The sequence below is a fragment of the Canis lupus genome, chromosome 35 (assembly GCF_003254725.2).
Source record: "Canis lupus dingo isolate Sandy chromosome 35, ASM325472v2, whole genome shotgun sequence".
Taxonomy (NCBI): Eukaryota; Metazoa; Chordata; class Mammalia; order Carnivora; family Canidae; genus Canis; species Canis lupus.
Genome location: NC_064277.1, coordinates 11,464,828 through 11,480,797, shown reverse-complemented (window position 1 = coordinate 11,480,797; position 15,970 = coordinate 11,464,828). Strand labels below are relative to the sequence as shown.

Below are 15,970 nucleotides of genomic sequence, written 5' to 3'. Positions count from 1 at the left end.
TCTTCTTATCAATGAGCAGATCAAGGCTCCTACCTTCAGGACACAGTGCCCTGTGCTTATGCTGGGATATAGACAGTTCTAGATGTATTTAGGATTCAAGGAATAGGCTCCCTTACCTAGGATCAACTTGCTGGAGCTTAAGAAGTTTCTATGAAGCAGAGGTGCCTGAGTGATGCAATCGGTTGAGCTTCCAACTCTTGATTTCTGTTCAGGTCATGAATTCAGGGTCATAGGAACAAGTCAGTTGAGCTCTGCATTGGCTCTGCACTGAACATGGTGTCTGCTTAAGATTCTTTCTCTCCCTCTCATGTCATCCCCTTGCTTATGCACTTATTTTCTCACTCAAAAAAAATAAAATAAAGAGGTTTCTAGGAAGTAAATTATTCATGTTCTTTCACCCTCCCAATTATAAAAATCATCTGTGGCGAATAGCAAAATGTATAGTTGGAGGTCATGTGATGCTTGATGCTTTTTTTTTGATGCCCCAGTAACAATTTTACCTTGGGACCAAGAGTCATACCTGATCTAAGTCTCATTGTTAACCATGAACCAAGACATCCGATTTAAACAATTGTTTTTGTTTTTATTTTGTCAGGAGGGAAAATGGCACAGTTGTTAATGAGACAGGAATTCAAAAATAATATATATACACCTCTTTCGAGGTATAAGACTGAAAAGGCGCAATTTCTAACAGATTGTTTAGCTTATTGAAAATACACATTTTCAAGAGAAGACAGAGAAAAGGAAACCGCATTCCAAGAGTTTCACTTCATATGTCAAAAACCTGGTGACACATCTACACCCCTACCCACAGCCCCATGCCCTCCATTTCCCCATCCTCTGACAAAGGTCATGCTTCTGAGCAGTGCTCACCCTGTAATCAAGCTGAGATGGTTTTACCCAATACTGCAATTGCCTTGGTGGCTCCCTATTCCCACTCCACCTTATTAGACAACACAGATACATAAATCTCTGTCACTGCAGAAGGTTCTGTTGAATAGTGCTGAGCTAGAGGATATTTCCTGCAATTACCTAGAACTAACATCTTTTAAAGCAGCACCCTAGTCATCACCAGTTGGCCGGGCAAACATGTGATGGGCCTGCCATCTCAGTGAGCACACAGAGTGTGCTGGTTCAGCAAAGCCACAGCGAACACTTTTGTTTCCAGAGTTCACATTTCCTGATGCATCAGGCTTCTGGAGCTGTGCCCTCACTCTTCCTAGATCCCACAAATTTATAAACAGTGTTGGCAGTCAATGGAAAATAGGGGACATGGCATAAGAAACATTGCACCTGACAGCAAGAAAAGACAATCTGACCCCTTTTAAATTGTGTCCAAAAGGCATGAGGTCACATTAATTTTGTTCCCATGTGTAGATTTCCCCTGATGCACAGCATAGCAGAGAAGATGACTGGATCTAACTGAGTTAGAGTTGAGGGAGGACATGCTGGAGGAAGAGTACTTTTGGAACGTGCAGCTTTATGTCAATTGCATGCCTACCACAAGCATCAGATGGATGCAGCAACGGGGCTTCTCTTCTTATAAAGGTGGCCAAGATCATGGAGAAGACAGCCATTTGCCCCCAGGGGCAGAGGCAAGTTAGAAACAGAAACAAACTACCTGTCGATTTGATGATTCACTGCTGAAAGATCTAATTGTGAGCACAGGGATTTACTCATTTTATAAAATGTTAGTGAGCACCTCCTATGGTCTCTACTCTTGAGTCATCCACGGTCTAGTGGAGGAATTTAATATGTACACTGATTCTTAAAGTATAATGTAATAAATGATTATTTGTGAAGTCAGTGGTGAGGATGATGATGATGATTAATGTTTACTGAGACCTGTTCAAGTGGCAAGCACTTTTCTAAGTGCTTTACATGAAAGAGTACAAACATAGATGCTGGAAGGATCCCTAGGTGAAAATATAACACACTATTTTTCAAAATTTCTGGGAAATTTAACATAGAAACAAAGCAAAACTTTCATAAGTTATTTGGAAAGAGAACAGTAGAGCAGTTTAGATAATGGTTTTTATTTTTTTCAAATAACTTTTTATTTTGGAATTATTTAACATTTATGGAATAGTTGCAAAGAAAGTATCTGGAGCCCCCAGATGATAGTGGGTTTCTGACTCAAATAGGAATGACTTTAAGTCCTAATTCTGCTATTTGTTATCATGTCCTTAGACAAGTTATTTAGCCACCCATATACTTAGATGTGGCTTCTCGAATTATAAAATGGCATGATAATACTTGCTTTAGAGGTCTGGAGGAAAGAAAAAATTATAGCATACCTGTGAAATGCTTGGTACCCGCTTGGGCCACTGATGTGCATAATAAACATTAGCACTTACTATTATTTATATGGTTGCTATATTTGTTTTAAGAAACTAATGAAAATCATATGTTACAATAATTTTAAATGTCCAATGTCTAGCAATTATAGTTTTAGCTTTCCAAAGGATAAGTTCTACGTCCTTCCTTATCTTTCTCCTTTCCTTAGGCAGTTGAAGGCACTCTTAATTCTAACCTCCACCCAGGCTCAGTCCACACCAGGTTAAATGGATCCACCATCTTCATGTCTCACATTGTCAGGAAGCTCTTCCCACCTAAAAAAAAAAAAAAAAAAAAAAAATGGAGGGAAGATGGAATGGGTGTACTCATTGCCTTAGACAGTTCAGATTGCTGTTAACAAAAATACCAGGTGGCTTAACCAACAGACATGTATTTCTCACAGTTCTGGAGCTGGAAGTCCAAGATCATGGTGCCAGCAGATCCAGTGTCTGGTTAGAGCTGACTTCCTGGTTTCCAGAAGGTGATCTTCTCATTGTCTCTTCACCTGACAGGGAGCAGAGAAAGGAAAAAATTCTCTCCAGTCTCTTCTTTTATAAGAGCTCCAATTCCATCATAAGGGCTCTATCCTCATGACTTAATTATCTTTCAAAGGCTCCCATATGGGGCAGCCTGGGTGGCTCAGTGGTTTAAGCATTGCTTTCAGTCCAGGGTCTGATCCTGGAGGCCCAGGATTGAGTCCCAGGTCAGGGTCCCTGCATGGAGCCTGCTTCTCCCTCTGCCTGTGTCTCTGCCTCTCTCTCTGTGTCTCTCATGGATCAATAAATTAAATCTTAAAAACAAACAAACAAAGGCTCCCATCTCTGAATACCATCGCCTTTGGGATTGGGGTTTCAATATGTGAATTTTGGCGTTGAGTCCATAGCACCCATCCAGGATGAGAGGCTGGAATGTCCTTTTGTGGTCTGTTCAAAGGAAGCTCACTGAGGAGGCTCACAAAGCACTCTCTCAGGAACTCTGGGCATGGATACCAGACTCTCTTCTGTGTGGGGCTGGTGAAGGATCCATAATTCAGCTTCCCAGGGTCACCCTGCTGAGCTGGGAATGAGGTGGAAGGGCAGAGAACTGGGGGGGCTAAGCAGTGTCTCCTCTTTCCTTCCCTGTCTGTGAACTCTGAGGTACCTAGGGCCATTTCTCTACCTCCCAAACACAGACAACTCCCAGGACTCCCCCCACAGGCCTCTGTGTGGCTTATTAGGGTTATGCACGTTGACCTTCATCATTAACCAATAGTCCTACTTCCTGATTTCTTTAGAAAAAAATATTTCTTTCTAGATAATATCTGGGCTATGCATTCAAAATCTGTTTTCTCAACCTTCAAAATTTAGTAAACAGTCAGGCACACTTGAATTGTTTCTATATTTCTCTCTGCTACCAGGAGATATTTCTTGCACAGGGGCCATGCTAATCTTCTCTGCATTATTCCAATTTTAGTATTTGTGCTGCCAAGGGGAGTGCTAGAAGACAATCTGATTATCACTTAGCACTCCCCTTGATTAAAACAAAGACACCAGCTCAATACTGTTTGCTTTTCCTCCTACCCTCCCTTGCCCACACAAACCTGCCCCTTCCCCAACACATGTGCATTCGCAATCTCTCTCTCTGTTTCTCTCTCAGAGCGAGAGGTAGTGATAATTCACAAACATTGGACTTTAGGTCAATTTCAGTTGCTCTTTTCAATTCCTAACAAACTTAGCAGGGGCATTGGGAAATTATAGGTCATTACAGTCTGAATGGAAAGCCCCAGGTCAAGGGTAACAACTTCTCTTTAGTTTAAAAATTAATGTTGCCCTTAAGAGAATTTTGAAATACGTTTGAAAATCATTCCCATCAAAGTTTTTTGGAAAGAATTCAGGCTGCTTGCAAAGGAGGGCCTGTTGATGAATTCAGCACCTCTATCATGCCACTCCCATAAAATATGCAGCAAAAGTTGTTATTACAAATGTACTTCCTGGTGGTAAGGTCCTTGTGGTCCAGATGGGCATTCTGATCAGGTGGTGGCTGTGAGCACAGGCACTTTGCAAGTACTTTCTATGATAAGGCCTAATGCTTATTGAGTACTTACCACCTTATAGGCTCTATCCTCAGAACTTTGCAAAGACTGTTTCATTTCACTTGCACGGCAGCACTATGAATTGTCCACTATTATTAACCCTACTTTATAGCTGAAGAAACTGAGACACAGAAAGTTTCGTTAACTTGTTCATGGGCATACAGGTGGGAAGAAACCAGGATTTGAAGTAGGGCACACTAATTTTGATGCTCACACTCTTGGCCACCGTACGAAGATATTATGCCACACTTTGCTTTGGAGGCCACACTTCTTTAGAAGCCAACCTTTGACTGCAGGCAGGCAGGCAGCCTCACCAAAATAACAGAAAGCAAATTGAGAGCCATTGAAATCATCCAGCAGCTTGCAGACATTTCCTCTGTCATCCTCTTCCTCGTAACGTCCCCACAATGATGTCTCCGATGGCAGACAACAGGACAATAGCAGTGCCAGGACGAAGGGGTGGATTTTTCTCTTTGGCCCTGGATCCCAGGGCTTCTAGACCCAGTACATTCTCTCTGAGCTCCTGAGCCAGTCTTCACCTTCAAAGTTATAGCCAGATCAATGGAACCAGAGATGCTCACACTAACGCCACTAATGAGCCAAAAAACTATGTAAAAACTCTTTTTACATTACTACTATGATGGGGGAGAAGATCATTACACCTTCAGTGAAGTAATTATTGTTTCCAAAAACATGTAAAAAAAAGTTAGCTTCCCAGCACTTCAAGTAAGTTCATTGGCAAGGAGGCCTTATGGTTTGAGGACAGCCTTGAAGACAAGTGGCTATGTTTCATTTATTCCCTATTAGGACTTTCCCAAATCCTTTTATCAAGATTCCTTCTGATTCTTGGAAAATGGACAGAGAAAGGAAATCGGTAGAATATCATGGACAAAAGTTTAGACCTCTTTAAGACAAGTACACAAAGAAAGGGCTGGTGTCAAAGAAGACGGCCAGAAGGAGACATTTCCTCCAATCAGCTGAGAACCAGCTCTACTTCTGTCTCCAGGAGCTCACAGTCCATAAAACATTCTTATCCAGAGCAGGCCATGTTTCAAAGAAATCTACTTTTATTGAAGGTAAGAGAGAGAAGCTAAGTTTATTTTGCATTGGTGTGTGATTTATTTTGGATGCCAATACATAATTGGATTAACTTTCAGTAGCCCCAAATGTCACGAACATTCTGGAGGAGAATGGTGGAAATTGCTTAGTGATCATAGAGGCACCTCCACCAACGGGATAATGTGAAGCAATTCCAGTTGAATAATTAATTTGTAATAATTTAGACTTCTTGGCATGTAGAAAATGCCAAGGAGGCCAACAGATTTGACCTTAAACTTCAGCTAATCTGGTAAACAAGTATTCTGTGAGGTTTCATTTAATTTTCATACAATTTGAGAATGGCATTTCTATTCAGAGGGCAGCTGAGTAAATGATTAGCCGAAACAACTCCTTTTGGTCAAATGACTCAACTCTGCAATAAGCAATCTGGCAGTTTTGTTATTTTCTTTTCTTTTCTTTTCTTTTCTTTTCTTTTCTTTTCTTTTCCTTTCCTTCCTTCCTTCCCTTCCCTTCCCTTCCCTTCCTTCCCTTCCCTTCCCTTTCCTTTCCTTTCCTTTCCTTTCCTTTCCTTTCCTTTCCTTTCCTTTCCTTTCCTTTCCTTTCCTTTCCTTTTTTAAAGTTAGGGTTTTTTTTTTTTTTTTTTTTTTTTTTTTAAAAGCATGGCAACCTTTCCCTCACTTTTATGAAACACTGCCCTATGTTTCCAGGCAGAAAAGCAAAAACTTTCAAAAGGTCATGTGATGTCATCTCAGTCATGTAGAAATAAGAAAACCAACTAACAAGCAAAAAGGATGTATCTGATAACAATCTTTGGCAGCATGTCTTAAAGCAGAAAATATAAATATGCATACATATATATGTAATGCTAAGAGGATTTCACCTTGAAACTTCATAGCTGTAATTCCATAATAAAGACCACTTGTTTGTTTGGAGCTAGATTAGCCTTAGAGCTGGGTTTTACAAGAAATCAGATCCTGTTTCATTATAGGAGGCATTGTCAGTATATCATCCCTGAATACAAGTTTGAGCAGATGTAGTAAGAGGCAAATAAAGCCTTTTCCTCATCCCAGGCCAGAGGAGTTAGTGCACACAAACACAGACTGGGATCCTGAAGTTCGTGCATAAGACTTTGGGGGAGAATATATCCTCCTCCTACAGGATCATGACCTGTCCCACACAGGGAACATTGAATTCTTCTGACTTCTGTCAAGCAATACTCCTCAACTGGGGGTGATATTCTCCCCAAGGGGCTTTTGGAAATGTCTGGAGATATTTTCGTCCTTCTGGGAGCTCCAGGTCCACTGGATAAAGAAAGCACATCAAAGAGGCACTACAAACTCTGAAGAAATTAATTTATTACTGGAACCATAGCTTACAAAAGTCAAGCCAGGACCTGAGTGCTAAACCTAAACAGAGTGATTGATTAAAATGAAAGATTTAAATAAGACTCAGAGACTCTTAAGATAATAACCAAAATATCTAAGATACAAAAGAAAAAAAAAATCACTGGCCACACCAAAAACCAGGAAAAGCAGAACTTGAATGAAAAAAATGGTCATCAAGTGACACCAACAACAGAGATGAAACAGATACTGGAATTATCTGACAAGGATCCTATAGAGTTATTGTAAAAATGCTTTAACGAATTTGCAATTCTCCTAAAAAATGAAAAATAGAAAATATCAACAAGGAAATAGAAATTAATAAAAAGAACCAAGATGAAATTATAAACCTGAAAGACACAATAACAGAATTTTTTTAAAAATCACACACACCTCATTGGATGAGCTCAATAATAAAGTGGTGATAACAGAGGATATAATTGATGAACTTAGAATGTACTCAATATGAAAAACAGAAAACAGACTAGAAAAAGTATAAACAGAGCCTCAGGGAACTGTAACAAAATCCCCAAATTTATATCATGGGAGTCCCAGAAGGAGAATGGAAAGAAGAGTTGGAATGAAAGAGTATATTCAAAAAGAATAATGGCTGAAAATTTCTCAAGTTTGGTGAAAGACATTTAAGAAATTGAACAATCTCCAAAGATGATAAGTCCAAAAACATCGATGCCACAGCACATCATAATTACACTTCTGAAAACTAGAGACAAGATCATCAAAACAACTAGAGAGAAACAACACATCAACCATAAGGAACATAAATTCAAATAAAAACAGATTTCTCATCTGAAATCATGAAGGCCAGAGGGAAGTTGCACATTTTTCAAGTGCCGAAAGACAAAAACTGTCAACGGTAAATTCTATATCTTACAAAAGTCTTCAAGAATGAAAGGGCAATAAAGACATTCTCAGATGAAGGAAAACTTAATGAATCTTGCTGCTAGCAGAATTGTCTTTAAAAAATGGCTAAGGGAAATATAGTTTACCCTTGCAAAATACCAGTTTAAACTTCCTAAATCAGCTTAAATGTGGATTTTTTTTTTAAAGAGTTGACAGCAAAAGCCACAAAGTGTTTATTTGCAACTGTGTACCTGAGTCTCTACAGGATCAGATCAAAGAGGACTGATGCAGAGGCCCCACCTGCTGCCCTCTGAGTACCCAGGAAGGCCTAACAAGGGTATCAGCAGCTCCTGGGGATTTCAGGACCAGGGAGATCTGCAGGTTTCCCTGTGTGCCAACAGGATGGTTGGGTTGAGTGCTTTGTACTGGCAGGAGGGAGGCTAGGCTAAACAAAGGAACAGCCCAGAGGGCAGGCACCACATTGTATAGGAAGTCTGAGCCCTTGATGCCTCTGCCCCTTATCTTCCATGAACTAGTCTCTGAAAGCTGCAGGGGCAGCTGGGAGCTTCAGACCCCTGCTGGGCTGGCCATAGATCTCCCGCCATGTGCTGCCCTGGCTCTATGGCCTCCTGGAACCTCGGGAACTCGTGAGTAGCCACAACTGCCAATGGCTACGGGCTGGTGGTCTACTTCTGGGTAGATGGGGCAACTGTAGTTGTAGTACACTGTAGTGTACTTCCAGACCTCTGTTGCCACCTGTGGGCCCAACAACAGCTGATTCTACCAAGCTAAGGCCAGCAGGCAGAGGAATGTCACCATTGTGGGCCAGGCCCAGCCTCACTGCTGCCCCTTTGGCTGGCCCAGCCTACCTATACACAGAATTTTTTCAACAACTATATAACTAGTACTATAAATGCATTTTCTCTTCCTTATGATGTTCTTAACATGTTTTCTCTAGCTTGCTTTATTGTAAGAACACCACATATAAGACATATATAGAATACTTGTTAGTTGACAGTTATGTTGTTGGTAAGGCTTCCAGTCAATAGTCAGTTATTAGTAGTTAAGCTTTTGGAGTGTCAAACACTACATGCAGACTATACAGGGGATTGCTGTTTCTAACTTCAGCATTGTTCAAGGATCAACTGTACTTCACGATGAAAGGTAATGATAACAGAAGGAAACTCGAAGCATTGGAAAGGATGAAAGAACAATGTAAGGAGCAAAAGTATAGTACACACAATAGACTAACTCTTCTCATGAGCTTTCCAAATTGTATTTAATGAGTAGAACAAAAATTACACCATCTGATGCTTATGATATTTAAAAGAGGGAAAAGCAAAGAGACTAAAGTGGAAGCCAGGAGCCCACACTTCATTTCAAATGGTAAAATGTTAATGCCAATAGACTCTAGGAAGTCACGTGCATATACTGGCATTCCCAGAGCAACCACTAAGAAAACTACACAAACAGATACACTCAAAACCACTATAATTCAATCAAGATAGAACACTAAAATGTGTTCAAACTAATACATTGGAAGGCAAGAAAGGAGGAACAGAGGTACAAGAAATAGAGGAGACAAAGAATAACAAATAATTACATAGTAGACAACTACCTTAAATGTAAATGGTCTAAATATACCAATTAAAGGACAGAGATTGAAAAAAAAAAAAAAGAAAGAGAAATTGGCATAGTGAGTTAAAAAAATAAAAACAACCCCCACAACCCATCAATGTTGTTTACAAGAAACTTATTTTAATTTCAACAAAATAGATCAGCAACAAAAGGCTTAAGAAATATGTCCTATGTTAGTATCAATTTACGAAAAGAAGGAATTGTAATATTAATATTTACAAGAAATTCACTTTAATTTCAACAAAATAGATCAGTAACAAAAGGATTAAAAAATATGCTATGTTAGTATCAATTTAAAAAAAGAAGGAATTGTAATATTAATATTAGGTGAGGTAGACTTTATCTGAACAAAAAAAACTTACTAGAAGCATAAAAAGATATTACATAATGATAAAAGGATTACTCACCAGTGGGACATAGCAGTCCTAAAGATGTATGCACCAAACAATAGTCTCAAATACACACAGAAAAATTTGATAGAGCTGTAAAGAGAAATACTTGAATCCATAATTATTATTGGGGGTGTCAATACCTTCGTTCAGCAAATGATATAATTATTAGATAGAAAACCAGCAAATCAAAGAGTGGTTTATGTATTTAACTGTACATGAATCCTACATATTTCTATACAGACTGCCAAAATAAAATAACCAGAGCTTAACTGCTGATCTTAGGGTGAAGTACCCACGAGAGCAGAAATTCACATGAGAATTTCAAAAGATTGAAACTAGAATGTACTGCTGGTCAGCACTGAGTGTGTTTCTTAATTGTGCCGATTAATTCAGGGTGTAAAAATCTGTTGAAAATATCTGAGTTCTCTTATGAGAAACTGAGCATGTCTGATTAACACGGTATTTGCAAAAAATGTGAAATCTGACTCAGAGGCTGAAAAGGCCATTTCTAGGAAGATGTTTTCTCTTTAATAACTTCATCAGACCTCATATAATCAAGTGACAAGCTAATTCAAGCAAGAAAAAAATCACCTGAAAATTCTAGAACTTGGGTACAAAACAAAAACAACTCAAGAAAGAGTGAGAGCTCGCTGGCCTGATTAAGAGCGTTGTATTCTAGTCACTGCTCCCCCACTAATAGCTCTGTGATTTGGGGTAAGTCCTTTAACTCCTCTGAGCTTTAATTTTCTTCTCTGAAAGATGAAGAGGTTGAATTAACTGACCTCAAACGGTTCTTTCCCGCTTTGAACTTCTACAACAATGTGTCAATTTCATGCTTGTAAACAGGAAGAGTTCTTTGGCCTCTCCACTAAAAATGGATCTTCAAAAAACTGCCAAAGGACAACTTTGCTCCTCTGAGTGAATCTGAGAAGATCAGCACTGAACACTGTATTCCTGTGAAAACCAACCCCAAGAGCAAAGAGCAAGGCAGGTTTGAATGAGGTTTCCTGGTGCAACAGACAAAGTGGTGGGCCAGGAAAGTTCTCAAAGAAGATAGATGCCTCTGCCTTTTAGAGTTGGCTTGGTTTGGTGGCTGGAAACCCACCCATGTTCTCACCAAAGAGATTTCAGAAGGGGCCTTCCATGAATGTTCTGGTTTTTAAAAAGCAGAGTAGTCACAGTGACCTCTGAGAAAAGCAAATGTTCTGAGGTGTGTCATCAATAACCCAATGGGTGAAACGCTTCATTCTAACTCATAGCTGCATGTACAACAAATGGACAAAGGCTCGTAGGGATGCAAAAGCCACTGAAAATAAGAGCCTATTTCCCCTGAACCTTGACTCCAATTGGATGTCACACACACATTTAATTATTTCCAGAATCACTTACCTTTTACTGAGGAGAGGTCCTTTAAAAGTCACTGAGGTATACTGGGTCAGAAGCAGCAGGGGTTTTAGGGAAATGAAAACAGCTCTGAGTGACAAGGATGGTAATTATCAGGAAACCCAAGGATTAGAGAGCTCCCTAGTTCGATATTAAGAATACCATAATACCAAAATTGATCCTTGCCAACAGATCTTTACCAACATCTGGTATTTACCTGCAACCATGAATAGTTCTGAGGTTCCAGAGGTGTATCAGACTCCCTAGGAGGAGCTCACCTAGGAGGAGATACACCAGTTAGCATTCCAGCCGGAAAAGTTAGCCCATTCAGATGGAAATTTAATGATGGGACTATTTACTGAAGTATGGGCAAAGTTAAGAGAACCTATAAAGTATGTGGACGTACACCAGCTTTAAAGGGAATGAGCCAATTTGGCTCTGTGCAAGAGGCTAAGTAGAATGCAGCTAAGTCCTGCTGACCTATCTTGAAGCTTAAAATGATTGGGATTTATTGGCTAGTTGTTTGTTTAGCACCAGCAACTGGAGGGGCCTCTCTTTTGAGCCAAAATGAAACCATACGTATCAACTTTTTCAACATAACCTCAAGAATTCTGAGCTCTGCCATCATTTCCTTCACACCACTGTGCTACCTGTAGCTAACACCACAGAGCATCTTTCAACACCTTCTGCTCTAGTTGGCTCCATGGTATGTGTGGGGGTTGGCTTGGGGCTTCCCTCTAGTGTCTTCAGAGGCCAGGCTTGGTAAATGCTCCTTTAGCTCAGTAGATGTCCTGGCTTTAGGAAGCAAGATAATCACCACTGTAGGTACCCCAAGTCCCATTTCACACTCGAGGTGACTAATGCCCCAATGAGGCTGATGGCTGATCATCCCACAGTAAACTAGAGCCCAGGTTGAGCCCCTGCTTTTTGTACCTCTTCATTTTGTGACTGGCCTAGGAATGGGTTATAATCTCTACTAGACAAAACCATTGTTCATGCTGGTGGTCATGGCTACTTTACACAGTGAGATCACATTAATCCTTATCTTCTCCTACATGGCATCAGGGGTTTCTGATGATTCACTCAATGCATTTATCTTGAAGTCAATCTCCTGAATAGTTAGAATGACAGAAAATGTGCAAGATAATTTAGGTTCCATTAATAGGTTATACATACCTCTATTATAGTACTTATCACATTGTGCTATGATTTTTTAGTTTAGATTTCTGTCTCTGCCACTTGACTATGAGTTCCTCCAAGGCCTGGGTTATGCCTTACTCATCTTAGTATTCCAGCTTCTCACCAGAAACCAGCAACTGAACACTTTGATTAGATAGTAAGATTTTCATGAATGAGCTGGCTTTATAATAAGGCTCAGTAGACAAGTATGTCTGGTATATACATATTTGTCCATTTGACAGACATTTATTAAGTTTTTATTGTGTGTTCAGCACTATGCTAAGCTCTAAGAATCCAAAAACACCATCTCTGAGCCCAGGGAGATGAGAGTTCATGAAAGAGATTCAATTTGAATTACTATGGACTAAACGTTTTGTTTCTCCAAAATTTATATCTTAACCCTTAAAATGATGGTGTTATGGTGTTAGGAGATGGGATCCGAAGGAGGTGATTGAACTACAAAGGTGGAGCCCTCATTAATGGAACTATTGCCCTTACATGGGAGTCCTCAGAGGGATCTTTCATCCCTTTCCACAGGTGAAGATGTAGCAAGAAGATGACCATCAATGAATGAACCGGGAAGCTCTCAGCAGACATTGAATCTGCTAGTGCCTTTACCTTGGACTTCCCAGACTCCAGAACTGTGAGAAATAAGTTTTTGTTGTTTATAAGCTACCCAGCCTATGGTATTTTTGTCATAGCACCCGGAATGGACTAAGACATTAATAATCAGCATGAAACATGCAGAGATGCACAGGGTATTAAGGAAGACTAGAAGGGAGTTTTTTAACATGGCTTGGTTGAGATGTTCAGAGAAGAGTTTCTAGAGAAGGAAACTGCTAAGCTGCATTTTAGAGGATGGTTATCAGATATCCAATCAAAGACATGTTGAGAGGAGGCCATCACGGAGAGGAGGTAGTAGGAGCAAAAGCACTGGCGCATGACCTTAGCCAGGTGTGGTTGGAGGAACATCAAAATGCTCTCCTGTACATGATATTGATACATTAAAGGGCTGGAGAGGGATATGGTTGGACTGGCTTTTTGGATAGACTCACTTCCTCATCTAGGGAAGAATGGAATTAGGGATAAGACTAGAATCCAGGAAACCAGTTGGAAGACAGCACCAACTGGGAAGAGATTGGGAAGACTTGAACTAGGGTAGCTGTAAACAAAATAGCAAGAGGAGGATTGACATGAGTTTGATTTGGGAGATGAAGTTGGCAGGATTTGGGCAGTGCGGGATACAGAGGAGACAAAGAAGGCTCCCAGGCTGGACAAGGGGGCCAACCCCCCAAGACAGAGGATGGAGACAAGAAGTTAGATTTGGGGCAAGCTAGTGAATTCATTTTAGACATCTTGAGTTTAAAGTGCATCTGACTCATTCAGGAAATATGCAACAAGTAGTCAAAGATACGTTTGAAGCTTTGTGGGGATGGAGAGAGGGCTGGGAATACAGATATAAAATTTGTGATTATAGACTGGAAAGTCGTGGCAGAAACCGTGATAGTGGGCAGCATCACTAGGGTAAGTATATAGGGAGAAGGGCAGAGGCCCGGAGTAGCTCCCTGGGAAACACAAACACATAACGTGCTGGGAGAGAAGGAGGAGCTCTCAAAAAAGATCGGGAAGGATGGTTAGAGCTTGTTGGGAGTATTGGGAGGACAGCTCTGTTTACAAGAGACCACTCCAGGTCTCGCGTTATTATCCTCCACAGAAACTACCTTAATTATGAATTAACACCTAATTACATTGTTATTTAATGTCCATCTCCCTAACTAGAATAAAACCTCCATGAGGACAGGGATTGGCTATTGCTCTCTCTCTCTTTTATTCCTCAGGGAATCCACAGAACCTCATAAGTACTCCTCAATTAGCAGTTCCTCAATAATTATTTGTGAAATTAAAGGTTAGTGTTCTAAACTCCCAGAAGGTAGAGAGTTTCCAAGAACATTACTTTTAAGAGTCAAGTTATCTGTTCAATTCAAAATGTGAAATATGGTTATTTTATATTTTTAGTGTTTCCTGTAAAAAAAAAAAAGTGTATTTCTGTCAGTTTTTTATTAAGTTAGGAAACAATTCTCTTCTTCTCCTGAATATGACATGAGGCCTCCAGATACTAGAAGAGTGGAGAAAGGCAGGCTAATAGCAGATTTAGTATGTATTAGTTTGTAATATTTTGCAGCTAAGTGGTGACACTATCTTTATTCCACAAAGCTCCACCTGGTCTCAGAGCAGGAGACAGATGGCCAAAGTACTTCATGAAAATTTATCAGTTATTCAACTAGAGATACAAATTGTGGTGTGAACATGGTCACAAGGTAGAATTTTCTTTAGACAACATTTCTCTGGAAATTTTTATGAGAAAATACATTGAATTAAATACAGACAGATAGATAGATATAATATGTTATTCATTAAAATGGTAACAAGTGGATTCCAATGTCAAACACTGAACAACTTACAAATAAATTTAAATAGTTGTATCAATATTTTTTTGAGGGGAGAGGAGAGAGAGGGACAAAAGGAATCTTAGATAGGCTTCACACCCAGCACCAGAGCCTGATGTGGGGCCCACTCTCAAGACCTGAAATGAAATCAAGAGTTGGACACTTAACCCACTGAGCCACCCAGATGCCCCAACTGTATCAATATTTATGAAAGGTTTCATCTATGGGCATTGAGATTAATGCAGGAAAAAAAAAAATCCAGGTGTTAAAAGGCCAGGTTTCCAGGCCAGCATTGAGATTAATGCAGGAAAAAAAAAATCCAGGTGTTAAAAGGCCAGTTTCCAGGTTGGGTATACATGTTCCAGATATTTGAGTCTTTGTCTGCCTGTCTTTTCTCACTTTTGCCCCAAATCCTTACCCATCTGCAGAATTCTGCTTGAGATTTTTGTAAAAAGGTATCAAACCCCTAATCTATAATGATGTGTACCCTGAAAACACCGCAGGAAACATAGCACAATAACCTATATGTGCACCAAGTTTCAAAACAGATCTGATTCTTTCCTGAGAGAATTTTCCCATGGCAGAGATAGAGGAATAAAAGAGGGTCAGCAGAAAGTGGAGAGACATCACAAAGGCAGTCTGAGGGCATGCAGAGCAAACATTGCTTCGTTATGGTCAGTGCACACTGAAGCTCTGTCTCTTACTACTTTTTGAGCATCCTTTTAACAGTCCCCATTTGAAAATGAGGTTCATAATAGTACTTACTTTGTATGGGTGTCTAGAGTGTTAAATGAGCTAATATTGTAAAGCACTTAGAGCAAGGCCTGTCACATAATATGCCCTGTCAAAGCATGAACTGCTGTATTTGTAATTTTAACCTAGGCCATGGAATTGTGTACAGTTTTATGTCACCATTTGCCAGATCATCCCTCCCCTTGGGAACACTTACAATGATGACCCTCTACTGCTGGCTGAGGTTTGCTTTCCCCACCCCTGCCACCATATAGAATTCTTGATGTCTGGGGTCTGATACTCTTAGGAGGTGGGTTTGCTTTTGTTTTGCCCTCCGTGTGTATGTAGCCTGTAATTCTTTCTCCAACTACTGGTTAGCCCTGATTAAATCATCGAACAGCATCAGCTCCAGACTTACATAACAACATTGGGAGCTTTCCCTTGGGGCTTTGCTCAGAACCCTCTGAATCAGTTGCCCAGGGAAACAAG

At 40.1% G+C, this 15,970-nt stretch overlaps 1 long non-coding RNA gene and 1 other non-coding gene across 2 annotated transcripts; both read right to left on the bottom strand.

The window, feature by feature from the left end:
* Window positions 1-2,021: 2,021 nt before the first annotated feature.
* Window positions 2,022-15,967, bottom strand: LOC112658306 (uncharacterized). The gene is made up of 5 exons (XR_003135637.3): window positions 15,900-15,967; window positions 11,341-11,401; window positions 9,756-9,830; window positions 2,739-2,842; window positions 2,022-2,612 (listed from the first exon to the last, which is right to left on the bottom strand). It is a non-coding gene; the product is annotated as an uncharacterized LOC112658306 (long non-coding RNA).
* LOC112660022 (U6 spliceosomal RNA) lies at window positions 3,705-3,813 on the bottom strand. The gene has a single exon (XR_003136645.1). It is a non-coding gene; the product is annotated as a U6 spliceosomal RNA (small nuclear RNA).
* Window positions 15,968-15,970: the final 3 nt, after the last annotated feature.